Here is a 21,324-nt window from a genome sequence, read left to right as displayed (position 1 = left end):
CACCACCACACCAACAATAAGGTTTAACATCCAGCACATGGGCAAATAATCCCAGCAATAACTATTGTAGGAGGCCAGTGCCACTGGCACTTTACCAACCTACAATGACTTTCCATATACAGACAATACATGCCAAACAATATACAGGTTGAGTCTCCCATAGCCAAAACGCTTGGGACCAGGGGTATTTTGGATATCGGAATATTCTGTATTTTGGAATATTTGAATACCATAATGATGAGAAATCTTGGGGATGGGACACAAATCTAAAGACAGAATGCATTTATGATTTATATACTGTACACTTATACACAGCCTGCAGGTATTTTTATACAAGATTTACAATAATTATGTGGCTGAAAACAAGTTTGTTTACATACATGAAATTCATTTATGTTTCATATACACAGGGCCTGAAGGTAATTTTATACAATATTTTTAATAATTTTGTGCCTTAAACAAGTTTGTGTACATTGTACCATCACAAAGCAAAGGTTTCACTATCTCAGTCATACAAAAAAAAAAAAAAAAAAAATCTGTATTTCCGAATATTTGGATATGGGAGACTCAATCTGTACCTCAGATCCAAAGAGAACCCTCTTGGCATTCCAGGTCTCTCCATATACAGGGCAGACACACACCAGTCCCTAACATTATTACGATGCTCACCTCACAGCTGGTAGCCTTCCTCCTAAGCAGACACGGGCTTGTGCAACATGGCTGGCAATTACAGATAAAAATTGGCCTAATTACACTAGTGGATACAAATGTGCATATTATCATTGCATATTTTTACATAATTGACAAATCGGTGCAATGTGATGTTGCAGAATGGCACTGGCATCACAAGTTGTCCCTTACACCCATAGAAGTGCGAGCAAAAACTTGTAAAGTCAGAACGACTGTGTGCCAATATGTGCTCAGCAGGTCATTACGGCAATCCCAGGCTGCACTTACAACTGAATTGAATTCCCCCTACAGAAACTCACAAACAATAGAAAACAAACGTGCACCCAAACACCCCTTCACATTGACATTTTAACATTTGCAATTATATCCTGGACAAAGGTTCCAACTACAAAACAAAACTTTCCCTTTAGAGACTGTACAGAAATGACATTTCATTTAAATTATTTTACAATTAGAAACTGCTAGACACCTCACTTAAAAAAATGTATATTGCAAATACAAAGACCCCAAACTGCACATCAAGATAGTCTAATAATCATACCAAACCCATTACTGATCAGTAGCTCTAACTGCTGAGTACCTGGGACTGAGGGCCTGATTCAGAGTTGGGAATAGAGTGAGATATCTCTCTCAACTGTGAACCTGAACAAACCATATAGCAATGCAAGCGGTGTAAATACATAATTTTTTTTACATGTGGGGTAAATACTGGCTGATTTTGCATGTAGCCCACAAATACTGCTCAGCCTTATTATTACTCTACAATGTAGATGTCAGTTTGGAAACACTCCTCCCAAATCTAAATTTCTCTGCACATTTTAAATCTGCCCCACCTGCAGTGCAGCATGGTTTCACCAAGATGATCAGTTGAGAGAGATCTCTCACTCTATTCCAAAGTCTGAATCAGGCCCTGAGTGCTCACATAATACTACTCTGATACATTCTGCTTTGCAGTGTTAAATCCAAAGCAGCCCGTTCAATATGGAGGTGTCACTAAAGTCACAGTGATGAGTTACACCTCTCCCTGGAATGTATTCTAGCAGAAAAAGTGATAAAGCAGTCCTAGGTGTATACAGTGACAATCATTGCTCACAGCAGAAAAAGTTAGTGTTATGGCGATGAGTGATGTGGGGCAAACCACACTGCTTCTCTGCAAGGATCTGACCAGTTTCATCCCTCCTCCATACTTTAACAAGACTGGACCCTGGTGACCCAGACACCCTCTATAATTTGCTTGGCTCCTCTAGTAAACATGTGGCATGAGGTCACTGCAAGTGCGGGAAGAACTGACCACAGCAGCCAGCCAGTCTCTGCTTCATGCAGGTATTGACATGCTGCGGTCTGGAAGAGTTTAACCTCTTCACTGCTACTTAGTAGCCTCACCACAAATTTTTATAATATATATATATATATATATATATATATATATATCTCTATCATACACACAACAGTATATATACACATACACACAGATCTGCCATAACATTAAAACCACTTACAGGTGAAGTAAATAACATTGATTATCTTGTTACAATGGCATGTGTGGGATATTCTAGGCAGCAAGTGAACACCCAGTTCTTGAAGTTGAGGTGCTGGAAGCAGGAAAAATGGGAAGCGAAAGGATCTAAGAGACTTTGCCAAGGGCAACTTACAGGATTTGAAGCATCTGCAGCTAAGGTGTTAGTGCCCAATACCACAGGATCCCTTCATAGTTCTTGTGGAGCCCATGCCTTGACGGGTCAGAGCTGTATTGGTGGCACAAGGGGGGCCTACACAATATTAGGGAGGAGGTTTTAATGTTATGGCTGATCGGCGATAGAGATATCTATATATCTCACTTTTTTTCCCCCCCCTTACATTTAAATACATTTAGGGGGGAATTCAATTGTTGGCGCTGGGCATCTAACATATGGGCATCTATTGGAGCAATTCAATTGTTGCACCGATCAGACGACCATTAGTATTTTATACGGCCAAAAGGACCGGGTTTAGATGTGAAAAGTGGTTAACCCAGTCTAAATTCCTGGTTTGGGCATCCAAACTAAAAGGTGGGTACACACCTAGCAGATATATCTACAGATCGAGTGATCTGCAGATATATCTGTAGATGATGGTCGTTCATACACACTGAACCACCATTATCTTCCAGGCAGCTGCGGGTCCTGCCTCCACGCGGCTGCATGTGTACGGGCGATCGGCTGATCGCCTGTACACACTTGCCAATGGACAGATATGTCTGCAGATATATCTGTCCATCGACTGTGCAGCACAGCTGACGCGATATGTCTGATCATCATTCACAGACATATTGCTGGTACACACTGGCCGATGATCGGCCAATATATCTGGTGCCCAATTGATCGGCCAATATATGTGCCAGTGTGCACCCAGCTTAAGGACTTTTCACGCTTTTTATCTCACACCTCCGGAGGCTGCGAGAAAAAAAAAAGTGAATGCTGCGGCTAATAGGCGTCTGATCAGAGCAACAGTTGAATTGCTCCGATAGATGCCCAGAAAAACAATTGAATTCCCCCGTTGGAATGAAATAAGGAACTATTTGTAGGAAGAAACAAGGTCATAAACTCAATCCTTTATCAAACCACTGTCGCCAAGCAATACTAATCACCAATGGAAAAACACTTACAGGTGTTACCTCACACTATTGTTGCAGTCGCACCAAACAGCCCTTCTTGGCACACAAAGTCCAGTGTTTTTTCGCATCTTTTTGACCGAATGTGCATCTTAAGCTGCATACACACGTAAAGATTTTCTGGCCAACCTCCAACTAGTTGATTGGTTGGAATGAAAACCTGGTAAGGTACGAAAGCAAATGACAATCAGCAATTTGCTCCCAAACGCAGGAAAATGGACAAAAAAAAAAAAAAAAAAACTTGTTTGAACAAATTGTTTAGATCAAACATTTAACAAACTTCTCTAACGACCATTTCATCTGTTTTCTGGCATTAAGGAGCAAATTGCTGATCATCAGTTACTCCCATACGTTACCAGATTTTCTCCTTCATCCACTAGGGGACACTGGAGTCTCACACAGTGGGGTATAGATGTGTGCTAACCGGGAGCTGGCACTTTAAGAATTTAGAAGTGATACTAGCTCCTCCCCATCTATACCCCCCCTCCAAGCCCCAGTCTTGGTAATGTGCCCAAGGGAACTGGTCATACTTTGTGGTGCTCCTCAGGGCATAGTTTAGATTAATGTAGAAAATGAAGATGCTGTTTCAAACATTGAGGACAGACAAGCAGTCGACTGCCCCTGCCTGTCTGCGACGATGGAGCTGCCGGGAGGACCCCACCGCAGGTGCTTGCGGCTCGCGCTGGGGTTCTCAGCTACAGAGACCACTGTCTCAAGGGTGGACCATGACGCGCTGCATGCGGCGCACGTTGCGGTCTCCCTTTAGCCCCACCGCTACGGCAGGTCGTGAGTATTATCCTGGGGGGGGAGCGGAGCCTATCAGTGAGATCTGCTCCATGCTCCCAGCTGTCCCGGGGCTTCCATAGCGATGCCAGCTGCTGGACTGCGCCGAGATCAGCGCTCAGTCTAAGAAGAACAAGAAGGTCCTGTATGCCGCTGCGTGCAGCGTGGACCTCCCTTAGTCAGGTCACGGACGTCAAATCCACCGTCTTGTATGGAGCAGGTTCCATCGTGCTCCAGTATTGGGGTTCCCGGGCTCTGTCCCCAGCATCTCCAAAAGTGTGGGGGGGATTAGCATTGCTGCTCCACAGCACGCTAGTTCACTTCAATAATAACACTGCACAACAATGAAAATGTTTCCGATGTGAAAATAGTTACTTCTAAATTGATTTCAGCATGCAAAGAATGAATTTAAAACTCTGTTAACACTGAGTTCCGAGATATAGCGCATTTATGACTATGTAGGGGTATTCCTAGTGAAGTGGGCAGAATGGAGAGAATCTTACCAGCAATCTGCGTTCCGCGCAGAGGGGGCGGGGCCTAATGACAATTAAATCAGTTATTTGTCCCCTCCCCTATTCAAATATATGCGATTCACGGGATTACCCACACAAGATAACTGTGGTGCACTGAGTGACAAGCATTGTGAGCGATTCCACCAAGACATTTCAGCAATGGGACAAAAGGTATCAGGGTAGGTGAATCACTATTGTTGGACAGTGACAAGAGATGCCCCAGAAGAGGAGTACAAGCGACAAGAAAAGAGAAAGCACCCCCATGAATAGGCCACTATATTAGATAGTACTTTCGTATGCTGTATGTTTGTTTAGTATTCTTATTTGTGATTTAAATAACAGTTTTAATTCATCTTCTAGCAATCAAGAAAATATCAGATTTTAAAATAGCTTTTCACTATGACTATATTACTAATGTACATACAGTATAGTACAAGTCGTGTAGCTCAAAAATTAGAGCTAGTAAAAACATTCTGAAATAATTTTAATTTTTGCTTGACCTCATATTAGTAATGTATGACTATTTTTAGAAAGCAAACAAATTAAAAGTATTAATTTGTTGTACAGTGTAATTTATGTCCCACTGCTGACTGGAGGCTCCTCGGAAACAAAGAGGGGCCTCCAGGTCAGCAATTCCAAAAGTATACAGACGTGTGTTTTAAGATTCCCATCTGGGGATGCCATGTAAACAAGTAGACAGTCATATGCTCTTATCCTATGACTGATACAGTATGTTTATAGGTGACTTCTCAATAGGCAAACAACTAATGCTCTGCCAGTGGGGAGCTTACAAGAGCAGGTCTCTTAGAGACGGTTGCCCATATCGGAGAAGGAAGGTAATGTGGGGTGTACATGCTATAAATAGAATAAATTCCTAAGCTATTTACAATGTAGCAGCTGTGATTCTTCGCCTTCCTTTAGTGGGCTGCTGGGTTTATAAAGTTATTGTAGTTTAGAGAGACATCTCTCTATTTAACCCAGCTGAGGATCTCCATTTTGGCAGATCGGCAGTAACGGTTGAAATTGCCGCCTCGCCGTTCGGAGGTCGTGGGTTCGTTACCCTCCACGGCTCTCGCCGTGTGGAGTTTGTCTGTTCTCCCTGTGACTTGTGTGGTTTTACTCCGGATGCCCTGGATTTCTCCAACTCTCCAAGGCCAGATTTGGGGACGGCTGTTTATTAATTTTTTTTTTCTCTTGGCGAGGCTTCTATAGGAGGTATTTAATCCCTCTCTTAGGTATTTAGCTTCAGCTAGTACAGCCCGCTTAGGCTGAGACAGATTTCCCTCAGCTGCTGCAGCTTCCCATAGACCTTATTCAGGAATGTCTTTTCGGTCCTTTTGGGTCCTAAGGAAACTTAGTGGCTGTTCCACAAGAGAATCCTCCTCTTTTCATTGCTCCACAGCGCTTCAACCAGGATTAGTCCTCCACCAACCCATTGCCGCATAGTTTCCCTCTTTTCTGCCGGACCCCTAGGTGTGAGATAATTTTCCACTCTACAGTGCAGTGTAGGTACATTATTGTCTGAAGGTACAAGCTTCAAATCCAAATCACCTCCTCGGTTTTTAACCAGAGGTCTGCCAGTTTTCAAAGACAAGTCTTCGACTACATATCAGGACTCACAAGCATACTTACAGTCCAAATCCGTACGTTTAACTAAGGATCCTGGGTATTTACAAGGATAATGGCAATCAGGATGGCTCTCATTAGAACTCAGCCCTCAGTTGGACTAATGTCCCTTATCTAGATGATTTTCGCCTGAAAAGCTTTTTCTAGGATCCTGTTGTTACAAGTCATATTGCCAGCCCACAGGTTCCGAATAAAATATGGACAGAGTTGCACAGGTACCAAGGGTAACCTACACTGAGGTTTCCATGTCTGGAAATGATTTTGAACACATGGCCCAGAAGGGCTTCCTTCCTCCGGAAGAGGTATCCTCCATCCAACAGTTCAGATGGTTAGCCATCCATCACGACAAGGGTCTGTGCGACTGTGTATCCGATTCCTTGAGAAGATGGTTGCAATTTTTTAGGCCAGTCCTCATGGCCGTTTCCACTTCAGACAGTTTCATTTGGGCCTCCTCTCTCACTGGTCGGGATCGCAATTTTTCCTTTGCCAACGAATGAATTTGGTCCCCAGTACTCATTCTTCCCCAGTGTCTTTTCTGGTGGTTCACTACCTCTCACCGGTTGGAAGACAAGTCTTAGGAGTGTGGAATTTGATTCTCTTCTCCACAAGGATGGGGCGCTGGGAAACTGGAAGACACACTCAGGGCTGCTGGACTCCTCTGAAAGCAGTATTAGGGATTAACGCATGTTTATATGTCCTTCAGGTTACACCAGGTGGTAAGAGTACAGTTGGTCAACACCACGGCAGTGGTGTACAAATCCTCACACGGCAAAGCCAAGAGATGGGTGGCCATGAAGCAGGCAAGCTGTTTTCTGCTCTGGACATGGTGATACCAGCAAGATTCTTCCCAGGAGGGGAACATTGCGAGGCTGTCTACCTCAGTTATCAGAATGTTCTTCCAGGAGCACGGGCACTCAACCCACAAGGTTTACAACAGCTAGTTCAGCGGTGGGATCTTCTGCAAGTCGACATCATGGCCATCAGATACTTCCTCCTTTTCTGCCTAGACTTTTACATCCACATTGGGCCAGAGGGGCGTGGTATTCCAACCTACGTCTTCTACTGATAGAAGCTCCATGGACTTCAGGCGGCTTTGTCTGACAGCGTGGCTGTTGAAAGGGCTATCTTGAGATAAATTGATATTCCAGCTGTGGCGATTCTACCCTGCTCCGACATAGTAAAGAAGTTACTTCAAAGCACTTCCACTGCATTTGGAAGGTGTATGTAACTTGGTGTGAACACCAGGGCCCACCTCTTTCACAGTTCAGGGTAGCTAGACTACTCCTTTTTCTGTTGGTTGGAATTCAGGGCCTGATTCAGAGCCGCTCGTAAGCGGCCGCTCATTCGTTCCGAGCGATGTTTGCACAACTGCGCATGCGTACGGATCATAATACGCATGCGCGAACCAGTGCGGCCGAAAATAGTTTGTTCGCTAAATAGCGAATGCCTGCTATTTTGAGTGACAGGAGGAGGCGTATGTGGGTGGTAACAGGGAAAGGTGCTTGAAAACGGGGAGTGGAGATCAGAACGCAGGCGTGCTTAAAGGTCAAAACGGGCGTTTTATGGGTGTGCATAATTAATACAGCAGCGTCATTGACCACGTCACTGGGTTATTTTATAGTCAGAACTGCTCGCAAGATTGTGGTAGGAAAAAGCAACCACAAGAATAGCGAGCAGTTCATACACTGGTCGATGTACTCGATTAATCTAATAAGTAGCTGACATGACATAGGATGAGAGCGGCCAGGGGGCGTAGTTTTCCAAAAAACGACCGCAAGTTTTGTTCACTCGTTCAGACCTAGAGGCGTGAGCAGACCACAAAGAGCGAACGGTTCATTTGAATAGCCACCCCTTTTTTTCTGAACGAGCGAGCGCAAATAGCGTCCGGCTCTGAATCAGGGCCTCAGTGTTCCTTCGGCTGGGATCTCTAAGAGTTCTGATCTCAGCACTATTTCTCTCTAAGGAATCGGGTTTTGCTTCTGGATGTTCACACTTTCCTCCAGGGGGTTATCAGGTCACACCTGCCATTTCTTTCTCCCATGACTCTGTGGACTTTGGATGAGTTCTATTTTTTTTTTTTTTTTTTACGATCTGGTAGTTCAGTTACAGATTGTAGATTTAAAATCCTTATTAAGGCAGGTGGTTATTCTCTCAGTCCTGAGCAGTGGGTCGGATCTTTGGGTCCTCTTCCAAGGCTCTCCCTACTTGGTTTTCCATGTGGACAGGGTTGATTTTCATTTGCACATGTTTTTACTTCCTATGGTGGTGTCTGCGTTCTACATTAGACAACCTATTGTGTTCCAGTATTTCTGGCAGATTCTTGGTTGTTGTCACAACCATACGGATCTACTTGGATAGGACGACATCTCTCATGTAGTAGGATTTTCTTTGTCTGGTCTGATTTTGCTCATCTTGGTGGATCGGCCTCACAGCAGCTTATTGCAGGCTGCATTCGTCTGACCATTCAGACAGGCCTATGCAGCCTCATCTCAGGAACCTCTAGTTCTCTCACAGCGCATTCCATGGGGCTCAGTGGGTTCTCCCTAGTCGGTTGCCTACAGAGTTTTCCATGGCTCAGTTTTTCTTGGGCGGCCTCTTGGTAGGGGATACATATCCTGGTCAAACTTTTTCGTTTTGATACTTTCGCGGCCTTTGCCTTGCAGTATGGCTGTGAGGTTCTACAGGGTTCTCAGCGCTCTCCCACCCGGAATGGGAGCTCTGGGACGTCCCCACTGTATGAGACTCCAGTGTACCCTAGTGGATGAAGGATAAAACAGGATTTTGGTACTTACCGATAAATCCCTTTCTCCGATTCCACAGGGGACACTGGATGCCCACCCAGCTCTCCTCGGTAGCAGTTTTCTACGACTGAGGCGGGGAAGGGGGGGGTGAAAGGAGCTAGTCTCACCTCTAAATTCTTAAAGTGCCAGCTCCCGGTTAGCACACATCTATACCCCCACTGTGTGAGACTCCATGTCCCCGGTGGAATCAGAGAAAGGGATTTATTGGTAAGTACCAAAGTCCGGTTTTCATTCCAACCAGCCAAATAGTTGGACAGAGAATCTTTACATGTGTATGCAGCTTATGTCACAAACGAGAGCAACAAACCCTTCCTGATAGTAGATAAACAAGTGTTACACTGAGTCTGAATTTGAATAAAAAGTGCTATAATGCAGCAGCTACGCCGAAGTCCTTTGTGCTACTTATACAGATTCAGTCGCACACAGATATTCAAGTGCAAGTATTTGTCACATTCGTTTGCAACAAAGAGCTAGGTACACACACTATACAATTATTGGGCAGATTTGCCAATAATCGGGTGATCGCTCACATTTATTGTATAGTGTGTATGAACGATTGTTTCACCAATAAAACTGTTACAAAACATCTGCATTCTTTCGATTATCCGGTCTGACCAAAAAACCTCAGCCCCAACTTCCCGATATCAAGCAGTCTGTATGCGCGTATTCTGGAAAATCTGCTCATATTTCCTACGTTTTCCCGTGACTACGTCATCCTCCTTGTGGGCGGACATATGCAAAATTAGTGTGGTGGAAAATAGGTAGCTTCTAATAAAAAACTGCAGTGTATAGCACAGATATTGGAGCTTTCAATTTGCTGGGGAAAAAAAAAAAGGGCCCTTTTGTCATCCAGATTAAAATAAATAAATGAATCAGACTGTGTGTACCTAGCTTAAGACGCATTTTCGGGCAAAAAAAGACGAACAGCGCCAAACCAGAGTCACACGGGATCTGGCGGCTCACTTGCACCATTACTTACGGGGGGAAAAAAAAAAAAATCAATAGAATTAACCCCAGTTTCTACTAAAACTGCATATGATAAGAAAGATATTTAGAGGAAAAGAAAAAAAATAAATTAGCAACATACTATAGAAGGTGGATTTAACCGAAACAGTTTTCAAATGGTACTAAAATTACCACTGTACACCAAATTCTACTAAAAGCACAATGTTTGCTTGCAGGACCTTTTTAATAGTAATTTAGTGTTCCCTTGAGATAGGATAATTTTTTACTTTTAATTTTCACAGCGGTTTCAGTGGTAAAAAAAAGTATGCATAGTTGTTTTTGGTAATGCAAAATATAGCAGTTCTTGCTAACAGACTATCCTGCCAGTAATTTGTTTGGCAGCCTCTCTGAGTTTTGAAATAGTTGGACACTTTGAGAGGCCTATTTTATTATGGGGATGAGAGTAGGGGAGAATTTATTAATCTAGAGTTTAGGAGTAATGTTCCACTTTTTTTTTTGATTTATTTATTTTTTTTTAACTGCCAGAAAAGTTTTTTAATAGGCACTTTAAATCCTGAAACAATGTCTTAATAGAGCACCTACAAAATAACATACACAGTATTTGTAAGCTTAAAAGGGTACATAAACTCTACCTTATTTTGGTTATACATAGCTTTTATCACCACAGCAGTAAAAATTTCCAAGCCACAAATATGAAGCTTGTAAGTAGTGGTTTAATCCTAGATATTTTAATAAAATGACATTTCTTCTATAGACACCATTCAACGTCGGCAATGCACTAGATATAAAAATGAGTCATCAAAAAAAAAAAAATGTAAACAAAAAACAATTTCCACGTCAGGAACAAAAAAAAATTTATGCTATTTATTCATGGCTAAATGTATGTTTAAACAATAAAGGCATTGTCTGCGGTGACTTTTGATCAAACAGGGTTTTGTGTATAAAAAGTTTGTTTTCCCTCACAGCTACAGTAGCTGTCTCAGCTTTATGCTACTAGACAGCATGCAGAAGACTGCAACTCACGGGAATGTCACTCAGGAGGGAAAAAGCGCCTTGCCCTCACAGCCTGCGGGTGACGTCTTCACCTGTGGGTTGCAGTGTCCCGCGGGTGGGGAAATGTGTGGTGACCAGGTCACCGCCGGTGGCTAGACGCCGGGCGCATGCTCCCGGGATCTATTCTCCCTGTCAGAAGCGCTTGGGGGCTGCCCGGCGTGTCTGGGTGCGCGCCAGAAGTGCCTTCTCCAGCTCCGGCGCCCTGCCTGCCGCCGGAGCTAGAGTGAACACTAAATGTAAGAGCAGGATCGGCAAGTTCAGATATTAGTCCACATGTTTTCAAAAGTACTGTAACTGTTGGTATTCATTTTAATACCTAGGAAATATGGCAAAGTATAAGAAAGCTAAAAAAAGGGGGAGGTGAGGGGTTAATAAATCTGAAAATAAAGCTTTGATGTCCTAAAGCACAGGTGCACTGAAAATGGTCTGTTGAGGGCAGAGAGAAAAAACATTGTTTTCAAAAGAGCAGCGCAGCATACAAAGTACCAAGCATTCACATTGGTGGACGATGCAAGCAACATTGAAATTGAAGCAAAGGAAGCCAAACTCTTGTCTGAAAGTGCGTGCAGGTTTATTTGCAGATATTAGTTTACTTTGCAAGTAGTGTTATGCTGGGTACACACTGGCAGATATATTGGTCGATCAATTAATCGGCCAATATAGCGTATGCCTGTCGGCCAATGTGTACTGTGTACCAGCGATATTTCTGTGAACTACGTTGTTCACAGACATATCGCGTTGGCTGTGCTGCACAGCTCATGGCAGATATATTTGTCCATCGTGCTGTGTTTACGGGCGATCAGCCGACCGTCCGTACAATTGCAGCAGCCGCGGGGAGGGGGTGACTCCCGGCCAGAGGACAGAAGGAAGAGGATGGCTGTTCATACACACAGAACAACAATCATCTGATCTGCAGATATATCTTCTAGGGGTCTCATTCAGACCCGGTCGCAAGCGTGAGCGCTCGCAACCGGGTCGGTGTTAAGGCCCTGCGCACGCGCAGTGGCCGCACTACGCGTGCGTAAGCCCCAGAGCGAGAGAGAGTTTCTCTCGCTTCGGATCTCACTTCAAAAGGGGTGGCTGTCGATGTTGATCGACAGCTCACCCCGTTTTGTGGGCGGGGGTGAGTGGCTACACAAACGGAGGCGTTCCTGACGGAACGGCTGCCATTTTGTGGCCGGCCAAGTGGGGAGCTTCCTGCTCTGTCAGAGCAGGAAGCTCCCTGGGGCTTGCGGTTGCCGAGACCCAACCTTAGGCCCCGATGGTCTTGACCATCGTGACCATCACCCTGGTCAGTCGCTGAAGCTTACTTAGCGACCAGGAGGCCGCACTAAAAAAAAAAAAAAAAAAAAAACAAGCGCCCACCCTCATTCAGAAAGAGCGCTCGCTTCTTGCAAGCGCCTCTGAATGAGGGCCTAGGTGTGTAGATCATATATTGAATGTCTGTTTGCAATTCCCATGTTTAAAACCACCGGAAGGGGTAAGCATGATACAAACCCTTTACATTAACCATTAAATTAGCCAGTCTGTACTAGCACATTCACCATGCAAGGACATGCAGGAATCAACAATTTCAGACCCTAGTAAGACATAACTTACCGGTCACCGCCGGAGAATAGACGCTGGGCGCATGCGCCCGGCATCTATTCTCCCTGTTTGCAGCGCTTGGGGGCTGCCCGGTATGTCCGTAAGTGCCGGGCACGCCCCCAAGTGTGATGAAAAAGGGGACGCGTCTTATAGACATGCCCCCTTTTATGGCCACGCCCCCTTTTCGCCCGCGCGCACAAAGTTGCCCTCTCTAGCTCCGGCACCCTGCCTGCCGCTGGAGCTAGAGTGAACACTATAGCAATATATGACAACATAAAACAAGTCGTTACTCAAGAGTCAATTAAAGTAAAACACAGTAAAAGTTAAGTATCCATGCGGCCCCCATTGCATACTTTTGCAGCCCGCTGTAACTATTCTAGTAAAAGTTCAACGCGGCCTGCCAGTTCATGCTGGCCAGCAGCAGCAAACGGAGCTCAGCTCCAATCGGACAGCATTCACCGTTCTGCACATGCGCACTATGGTAGAGATGGGGAAAATGTCTTCTGTGTATTCATGGCTGCCTTTGCTCTGCGCCCGCCGCATCCCGTCTGCTCAGGAGCACTAAAGAGGGCCGTGCCCTCAGGGTGCGTCTGCTCCTTTTTCAGCTCCTGCTCTTCGCAGACAGCTGACGGTTGTGTTTTATTAAGGAGATGGTAAATTGGAGGGGGTGGGGGAGCACAGGGGTTGGAGGAGGACACAGGGAGCAAGAGGGGACATGTGTGGTTGGACTGGAGGGACAGAGGGGGCTGGAAGGGACACATGTTCCATGTAAAGCCTACCTATATGGTGGTTTTTCTCGAACATGGAACATATGTCCCTTCCCACGCCCTCTGTCCCTCCAGATATATGAGGGGAAATAACACAGCTCCCAGCTCACACTGATATGAGGTATTAGTATATACGGAGGAACAACTCTCCAGATTGACAGACTTTCATCTTGGTTCAGTTGTAAAAGTTATCACATCCAATAAGATTTTTCCTGGCAGAAAAGAGAGATCAAGTATCAGAAAGAAAATATAAAAAAAAAACTGTTTTTTTCCTAATAAAAACCTTACAAACTGAATATCAGACTTTCTTTTTCTTGCAGCTCACACAAGCTTAGACGTTGATTATTTGGCCCAATCAGGATTTTGAGTTTTGAGTTTGACATGCCTGCTCTAAACGGTGTTCCTTGTCTGTAATCTCTCGTGAGCAGTGCCCTCCTCTCTCATGTCTGCTCCTGTGTTCACCTACACAGGATTACGCCTCCTGCATGACCAGTGTTTTACCTGCTTATCTTTGCTTTTTGATCCCTTTCCCCACTGTATAAAACAGCTGATTTCTGCCACCTGCTGTAGAATCCCAGCAAGGGATGTAACAGACGTCGAAATACCGACACCTATGTTATTCCCAACACCGGAATGCCGAGGACGCCAGCCCGAACGAAGGCAAGTCTGGGGCGCCCTTAGCAGGGTGGGGTGGGGTGGAGGGTTAGTATTAGGGAGTCTAGCGTTAGGTTTGGGGGGGAGGGGGGGGGGGTTGGGGTTAGGCACCCCTAGGAGGGAGGGTTGGGCACCACCGGGGGGGAGGTTAGGTTTAAGCATCCCCCTGGGAGGGTTAGGTTTAGGGTGCGGGGAGGGGGCGTTAGGTCTAGGCACCCCTGGAGAGAGGAGGTTAGGGTTAGGCACCACTAAGAGAGGGTTATGGTTGTGGGGGGGGGGGGGGCGTTAGGAGGGTTAGTATGCTTACCTACCCCAGTCGTAATCTCCTCATATCGGGCATCCGCTGTCGGGATTTGAACCGGCGTGTCAATCCCATTCCTAAATGATAATACTAATGTCACACCCACCAACAGTTTTGGAGGAGGCTTGTGCAAGCTGCGGGGACGGATGGAGGGAGATATTTTGGATCCCTCTCGGGGGATGCCTGCGAAAAGAGGCCCATAGGTTTCTGTAGGCAATGCCATCTATAGATGGAATTGCTCATCAGGCTGAAGCTCTGGAAAGTATTGCTTTCCGGAGCTTGATACATATGGGGATTGCGTTAAACCTTTCGAAAACTGTAGTTTTCGAATGTTTGACCTTATTTTAGTACATCCGCCCTTGAAGTTGTCAGTGTATGGCTTACTTGAGAGCATGGTAGTTGTAATGGGGGTCCATCCAATTACCCAGGAAGGGGGCGAGTTGCCATTGCAACGGAGTACAAACACCAGCACCCGAACTCACACCCCTTGCAGCCCTGTCTTGTGCTGGACCCGCACATTTTTGTATGCTACCCTATGGGGCTGCGTACAAAAATCTGCGAGTTCGGCAGTATCATAAGTGCGGCATACAGCCGCACTTACTCACTGCAAGGGGACTCGCGACTAATTGGATCGCTCCCTAAGATGGAATCATCCAATTAAATTTGCCCATCCACTAGATCAGGGGTTCCCAACCACGGTCCTCAAGGCACACTAACAGTCCAGGTTTTAGGGATAGCCATATTTGAGCACAAGTGACTTAATTAGTACCTCAGTTATTTTGATTTAACCATCTGTGCACAATCATGGATATCACTAAAACCAGGACTGTTAGTGTGCCTTGAGGACCGAGGTTGGGAATCACTGCACTAGATGATTTAATTGAACTATAACGATATCGTTAGATAATAGTTTGCAGATTGTTTCAAAAAATGTCTCAGACAACCAGCGATGCGCGTGCCCACTGGTCGTTTAGACATCTATCATCTTGCAAACATGCTGGACAACCTGACGATAACGTCAGGTTCAGCATGTTTGTAGATGATTGATGTGCCTACACTGAACGACTGCTCGTTCAGTGTAGGCTCATCACGGACTGACAAATGACTGCACAATTACAATGTCGTAACCATGCAATCGTTTTGAGGTCTGCTGGTGGATGGGCACCTTAGTCTTACCCTCCTTTCCCTTCAAAAGCAGCTTTAATTCTTTGCATGATATCCAGACACAAATGTCAGGAGGAACAGGAAACTGCAGAGGTCACATTAGGTACAAATTGAAAACATAAATGGCAATAATTTATCACATCATATTACTTTGATCCAGCATCAGAAGAATATTAAATGCGGGCTTCACTAATTAAAAAAGATTACGTAAATACTGAAAGGTGAGGTTGGGGACATGGCATAAGCATGGGGATGGTCCTAAGGTGGACACTTATTCAGTCAAAGTTGACGACGCATTGGATTACTAAGCAAAACAAAACAAAAAATTAAAATACATGACCAGGTCAAGCAAATAAATGCAGGCTGGACAAATCTACATTCTAAAGGTTACCAATTGGTGACTTAGCTAGGGTAACAGATAAGTACACACAAAGCAGAACAGTCTGCAATTTTCTGACTTCAGATTTGCTTTCTAACACAGAACAAAACGATTTCAATCTTCTGCAGAGACCTGCTCTATCACTGCTTTACGTTTTGCTGTCATGGAGATTACCTTAAAAACACCCAGAAATTATATGCTTCAAAACACAAAAGGTCAACAATGTTTGACACACAGCATAGTCTGAGCTTATTTTTCTCCAATTACTGCAGACAAATGGTAAAACAGTGGATTTTCAGTCACTTCCTAGTTCAGGCCAGGCTTTGGAAATTATGAATTCAAACAAAAGAATATAAATATATGTACACAAATCTGTAAACTATAGAAATATTTGTACACTTTCCAGAAACACACATGTGAATAAACTAAACTAGTTTTCCGCTAAAACTTTTATATAGGGGAAGAAGTCATGAACTCTGATTTGGCAAAATCAGATTTTTAGCAATTTTCGCCATCAATTTTAAAAAAGCATTTTTTTTTAAACCAGGCTGATAATTACATCTCTCCCTTAGGGAGGGCCTATTAATTAGTTTTCCGATTATTAATTAGTGATAATTTCTTGCACAAATTTACATTTTTTTTAACAAAAAGCGCATGTAGAGACAGAGGCTCCAATAGGAACACGTCCCTGCAAAAAAAAGTAAGTTGATAGCTAATGCCCAATTTACCAAGCCCAGTCTCAGCAGCTAACGCTATGAGATGTTTCCAGGGGTTATCCCACAAATATGATTTGATATAGACGCCCTTAAGTCTATCCATCAGGTGCGGACAGAAAACTACCGTAGCCAGTATAAGACAATGGGCCTTATTCAGACCCGGTCGCAAGCTCTGAGCGCTCGCAACCGGGTCGATGTTTTGCCCACTGGGCATGCGCACGTCAGAGCCGGCTCCGACATGCGCGAGACCCGGCTAGCGAGGGCGCTCCCTCGCTCCAGATCTCACACCAAAGGGGGCGAGCTGTCGATGGTGATTGACAGCTCGCCCCGTTTGGGAGGCGGGCAAGGTTGGTGGCCGGCCAAACGGAGGCGTTCCCGACGGAACGTTTGCCGTTTGGGGCGGCCCCACTGACATCAGCAATGATGTCAGTGGGTAGCTTCCTGCTTGATCAGAGCAGGAAGCTCCCTGGGGCTTGCGCTTGCCGAGACCCAACCTTAGGGTCTCGTCGCAAGCCCCGATGGTCGCAATGGTCCTAACCATCGCGACCATCAATCTGGTCGCTTGCTAGAGCTGTGGGTGGTAACCCACAGCTTAGCTAGCGACCAGGAGGCCGCACTTCACACCACAAGCGGCCGCCCTCATTCAGAGCGACCACTTGTATCTAGCGATCGACTCTGAATGAGGGCCAATGTCCCCTAGTAGGTTTAAAAAATAAAACATGAAATACTAATTAAAATGCACTTCAAACCGCATGCTAAATTAAAATACATTTGACATGCAGTTAACAAAGTGTAATTACTTGGGGTAGGGCGATAATTAGAGGTCACTCCAGTGACCTTAATACATAACATTACTGTAATGCCCTGAGTGGATATGGGGTTATTCAGAAACAAGGCTTTACATTTTCAGTTGTTTTCAAGCGTTAAAACACTAGTACAAACACACAATGGTTGTTAGTGGATGAGATACCCAAAAGGTGATAAGTTTTTATAAAAAAAAAAAAAACAATCACACACACACACACACTCTAATTTGGATAAAGGACGTACAAATTTGGATTTTAACACACATTTTTCTGGTAGCAAAGATAAAACAAGTCAAACCAAGGAGTAAAGCAGAAGTTCACCCCCAAACTCTATCCACCTGTCACTAACTTTGCGACGGATTCCTATGTGCGTCTGTAATTGCAATGTGAATGCTGCACAGGCGCAGTGCACCTTATACGCATGTGCAATGGCAAACAATCGCCCGATCTCCGTACGTAATCTCGATTGCGTTCATTTCTGAATCAGGCGGAAAGACCAAAGTGAAAACATTTTACTGCTGCTCAACATAGTTAGAAAATACGCTTTAGACGCAAGTTCAACAAAAAAAATAAGATAAAAAAACCTGACTGCCACATGCGCACTGGAACGGACACATCCTGCGATGATGTTAGCAATCAGACGACAGCTGTGGTACATGTATTGCAGCTGTCTATTATAAATAGGCTTGGAAATGTATTGCAGTATGCCCCCCTGGTTAAGACTATTACTTGGAACAACATTAATTTGGAGGGGGGACGGTAACAGAAAAAAAAAAAAAAGGTAAAAGGCACTCACCACATATCCCACTGTGTATATGTGGTCTATAAGTCCCCCTTCCATTAATTACTACACAAAATACATAAGACCTACAATTAGTGGAAGAAACAAATAATTTTGTGACAATTCGGGTACACACTGGCTGAAATATTGTGAGCGCATCGGCGGGCGCGTACCAGCAATATGTCTGAATGAAATCGTTCAGACATATCGCGTCAGCTGTGCAGCATAGCTGATACCCAATATCTGCAGATATATTGGTGCATCCTGACCGCCCATACACTTACTACAGAGGCCGCCAGTGATTGACAGCTGAACTGGAAGGTCACATATAAATGCCAGCCCAGTTGTGACGTCAATCACGACGCATCGGGCCGTCGATTAGTAAGTGTGTATGCACTTACCAATCATCCAATTGATCGGCTGTCCTGTCGTCCTAGTGCAGTGTCGGCTAACCTTGACACTCCAGCTGTTATGGAACTACATAACCCATGGGGCATGCACTGCTACAGTTTTGCTATTAGGGTATTCTAAAACTGTGGCAGGGCATGCTGGGATATATAGTTCCACAACAGCTGGAGTGTCAAGGTTAGCCAACACTGCCCTAGAGTGTACTCAACTTTACTGTGTCAACTTGAATTACCAATTAATGACTCGCAACAACAAACACAAATGACCCTAAACAACTAATCTTAAATTTTTGTTAAAATTTAAAAGAAAATTGATTTATTTCTCTTATTTGTCTTTTTGACTCAACGGTCAGGGATTTCAGCCAGTATCTCGCAACAATGCATTTGTATCAAAAGTGTGTGGAGTTTGAGAAAAAAAAATAGATGTTCAGGATAAGTAGCAAAAAAGGAGAAGGCTTGTCATCAGAACACTGCAAAATAAAGTGAACGCTGGACAAATATTTATTAACATCCCAAAAATAAATAAGAGGGGAAGAGAGAGAGGTTTGAGATGTGGCAGGGATAAGCGTAATGATGGGAAAACAAAACATAGAACTACGGTATGCAATGAGCATTATTTTAACAAGATCTAAAACAACACTAGATTTGGATCCTTATCTTTTTCCAAATTATTTACGGTTGTGTCTCCTTCTCGGCTCACAACAAAGCTACAATTACAATGTAAAACAAATAGACTTTTTTTTTTCACAAGTATGCAAAGAAAGGTAACACACCCACTATATAGTAATCAACAGATAAGACACAATGGAAAGGAACTTGAGCAATATAGGTAAGCAACGTCTAATAAGAAGCTACCACAGTGTACAGCCACTGGGGATATGAGACAGAACAGATCATGCAATAATTCATGACATAAGAGGACTTGCCATAAAGCACATCGCATAATACGGCAGGGTACAGCTCCATAGATAGGGGGGGGGAGGTTGGGGCGCAGACATTGGGTATGTTTACACCACTAAGTTGATTTTATATTACAGTTACCCATTGAACAGGTATACTTGTGAAAGGCAGTCTAGCCTAACGCCAAAAGTGTCCAATGTAATTTCGCAGCTCACCCTAACAAATGATAGTGAGTACCTAGAACTTAGTGACAGACTGTGGAACTATAACAGTGCCACGATGTTCGCTAACCCTATCTGGAAATAATAACAGTGCCTCAGTAATCAATAGGCGATGTACTTAATCCTCAAGCTCTTGCCATAGTTAAGCAATTGTATGCAGATCATAATACTTGGATTATGTTCTCCAACACCCTACTGTACACGTTTAATGACCATAAGAGGAATACACATAAACATGTCCATTAAACTTACCTTTCACATTCAGATCTAGAAATGAAAAATAAAAATATCACCCAGCCCGACTTAATAAGGAGTTATGTGCGGCCATTCTCTTCTGAGGCTGCCTAAAGGGCTCTATGGCGTTCCAGAGTGTCTGTATAGAACTTTTCCCTTCTCTTGCCAGTTCCAGACTGTACAACTACTCCCCCCTCTTCCTCCGATCTGCTGCTGCTGCTGCTTTATGTGGGACGCTGGAGGCAGCGTCATCTCCCGTCTAAACCAGTCCAGTCTCCCAGTGCCCGCCCCTTCCACAGCCCGGACAAGGGAGGAGACAAGCGCTAGACTGATAATTACCAGAGGTGTAATTACGTACTATCGGAAGAGCTCGCTCAGTACAGGAGCCGGCTTGTTGTGTGTGAGTCACCGCTGGAAGTAGAGCCGCCCCGGCCGGAACTCCGGGAGTAACCCAAGCGCGGCGCTGCTGCTTCGTGCGCTTTAGTCCCGACAGTTGTTCTGCTGCCGCCTGAGGAACGGAGCCAGCGTTCTGCTCTGGAACGTTGTGCGGGCAGGATTGTAGGGAGCAGGGTTCGGGTTTGAACTACAGAACGTGTCTGGGAGCACCGTGCACACGCGATTGGCCGGCGTTGCAACACTGGAGCGGTGACAACAACGTACTACACGCTTTATAACGGGCTCCTATTTCCCTTATCCTCATCCCAAACCCTCCCACCCCCCCCCATCACTTCTTCCTGGGTGACCTGCAGTGCTAAAGGCGCACACTCCGGCTACAGAGGACAGAAACGGGATAGTGGCAATCCGGATGCCGCCGCGTTCTTGCGAGAGCAGCAACGACAACAGTCTGACAGGAGAGGGGGGAACCCGGCAGCTCTCCTTCCTCCCAATCCCCCTCCTCTTCCCGGCAGCGCCGCTCCCACGTCACGCGCACACCGAACTCTGCCAGCCGGGGTTCTGCGGGAGCTATACCTCACACTCGGACACATACCCTGTCGGGTTTGCTGCTGAGCCTCATCTTTCACCCAGGAGCACATACCCTGCCAAAACTGCTGCCTGCGCCGTCTCACCCAGAGGTAAATACAATGCCAGCATCTGCGGGAGCCTTACCTCTCGCCCTGGGGCACATATTCTGGCAGGACTGCTGCCTGTGCCTACTCACCCAGTGGCACATACCCTGCCAGGGCTGCTGCAGATGCCTTCTCAGCCAGGGACACATGCCCTGTCAGGGCAGCTGTGGGCTCCTTACCTCTCACCCATGGACACATACCCTGCCAGGATTAATGGGAGCACCTTCTCACCCAGGGACAGCCAGCTATGAGCACATAC

The 21,324-nt window shown here is 45.1% G+C and overlaps 1 protein-coding gene across 4 annotated transcripts in view; it reads right to left on the bottom strand.

Moving 5' to 3' along the window:
• FURIN (furin, paired basic amino acid cleaving enzyme) overlaps positions 1-20,688 on the bottom strand; it is a 186,468-nt gene extending 165,780 nt beyond the window's left edge. For 2 of the 4 annotated variants that reach the window (XM_088472899.1, XM_088472902.1), the window contains exon 1: positions 20,017-20,688. The gene's annotated coding sequence lies outside the window, so the exon portion shown is untranslated. Of the gene's footprint in view, positions 1-669; positions 721-3,334; positions 3,501-20,016 lie in introns of all 4 variants that reach the window. The other 2 variants (XM_088472900.1, XM_088472901.1) reach the window with 2 other exon arrangements.
• Positions 20,689-21,324: the final 636 nt, after the last annotated feature.

The sequence above is a fragment of the Taudactylus pleione genome, unplaced genomic scaffold (genome assembly GCF_031769625.1).
Source record: "Taudactylus pleione unplaced genomic scaffold, aTauple2 ptg000129l, whole genome shotgun sequence".
Classification (NCBI taxonomy): Eukaryota; Metazoa; Chordata; class Amphibia; order Anura; family Myobatrachidae; genus Taudactylus; species Taudactylus pleione.
Note: the sequence above shows the minus strand (reverse complement) of the source record. Positions and strands in the feature narration are given on the sequence as shown.